A 1870-nucleotide genomic window follows, 5' to 3' on the forward strand; every position below is an offset into this window, starting at 1 on the left:
TTGCCTGGACCTCGAGGACCCCCCCAACATAATCAACTGTCTCGACTGGGGCAACAGAGGCTATTGAAATTGGACACTGAACAGTAGCATGCCCCGCCCCACAAGTCTCGCAAGACAAAACTGCTCCAGAATTTGAGCTTGAACCCAACATAAACTGATCGAATCTCTTTGTTAGGGCCTCCACCTTAGCGGCTAGTGCAGTGTTGTCATCTATCTCATAAATTCCAGCTGCCTTAGGTGGTTTCTGTCTAGTAGACCAGTGGCATTCGTTACTCGCCATGTTTTCAATCAACATTTTAGCATCTTCAGGGGTTTTATTACTCAATGACTCCCTCGCCGCAAAGATCGATGAGTTGTCTAGTTGCATAATTCGGACCATTGCAAAGCATCCGAATTCTCATCCACGAGGAGAAGCCATGATGGGGGCACTCCGTAGGAGATCCCTTGAATCTCTCGTGTGCTTCAAAAAAAGTGTCTCCGAGTCCCCTTGCCGGAATGCGTGAAATTTCTTGCCTCAATCTAGCTCGCTTTGCTTGGTGGGAAATACCTAGCAAGAAATTTGTCCACCATTTCCTTCCAAGTGGTGATCGACCCCGGTGCCAATGACGTGAGCCACCCGATATGCTCGCTCCCCTTAGACCGAAAGGGAATAATCTCAATCTTATCGCATCATCGACTAATCGAGTTAATCTTGAAGGTGGAACAAACTGGAGGAAAGCGAGACAAATGCGCATGCGGGTCTTCATCGCCTAGCCCATCAAATTGTATGCAAATTTTGGATCATCCCAATTGTGCTTGCTTGGATTTCAAAGTTATTAGCCGGCACGGTGGGAGCATGCACACTGAATTCCTCACCAGTAAACTGAGGCCTTTCATAATCGGACAAGGTACGCTTAGGTTCTGCCATGACTGAAGGTTCACTGATCTCAACCCATGTTCCTTGATGTTCTGAACTCTCAGCCACCTCTCTCAATCTTTGATGCAAGGCTCTCTCAATTTCGTCAATCGAGTTCTACTAAATTTGTTTGATTTGCACGTGTCATAAGATGGTACCTCGCATAATATTGAGAGCCAATAATCGTGACAAAAACACGAGATAATAAAAACAAAAATAAGAGCAAGTGAAATGGAAATATATGTACAAAAAAAGAAGCGTATGAACAAAATAAAAAGAAAAATGGCTAAATCAATAAACTCTAAGTTTTTCCCGAGTATTCCTTGTGGGTCCCGCAGCGCGCCAAAAAAACTTGATGAGTGTTCCGCAAGTGCACGGAGTCGTCAGTAATACCTCTCGTGCGAGCACGAGAGGGTCGTATTCCCTGGGCCCAAGGATCTACCCTTACTTCCTCTTCGCTATTGTCTAGCCGATGCATTCGAAAAGGTTTCTCTAATCTATTAATTTAAATAAGATAACTACAAGTGGAGACTAAAAATACTGGAGAGGGGTATAAAAATCGGGGAAAGGAACGGTCACGGATGCGGATTCCCTAGGGGCTACTAAAGTGCACAGGATGCTAAGAATGTCATGCAATTGAAGGGTTGGACCTAGAGATTTCCTAGATTAGGTCAACCCGATGGTCACGGCCATTGACCCCTAATCCCGGTATAAGTATTGACACGAATTTCTTCCGATCAAATCCTCATACGATTGCATTAACAAGTGGGAAATCCCTAATTAGAGCCGGAACACAACTCGGTCTCAGCCCTAATGGTGGAGGGTGCAGAATCACCCGATGGTCACGGCGTATTCGTACATGAATCCCTTCCAAACTTGGTGTGTTTAGTACAAGGGCGATGGTCACGCTACCAAGTACAACCTAACAATTGGTTTACAGAGTTCTCATGTAAGCAACACATCAAATGCACCAAG

The 1870-nt window shown here is 45.1% G+C and overlaps 1 non-coding gene across 1 annotated transcript; it reads left to right on the top strand.

Moving 5' to 3' along the window:
- Positions 1-411: 411 nt before the first annotated feature.
- On the top strand, positions 412-521 carry LOC120253645. The gene has a single exon (XR_005534355.1). It is a non-coding gene; the product is annotated as a small nucleolar RNA R71 (small nucleolar RNA).
- The last annotated feature ends 1349 nt before the right edge of the window (positions 522-1870 follow it).

This window comes from Dioscorea cayenensis, unplaced genomic scaffold (assembly GCF_009730915.1).
Source record: "Dioscorea cayenensis subsp. rotundata cultivar TDr96_F1 unplaced genomic scaffold, TDr96_F1_v2_PseudoChromosome.rev07_lg8_w22 25.fasta BLBR01000146.1, whole genome shotgun sequence".
Taxonomy (NCBI): Eukaryota; Viridiplantae; Streptophyta; class Magnoliopsida; order Dioscoreales; family Dioscoreaceae; genus Dioscorea; species Dioscorea cayenensis.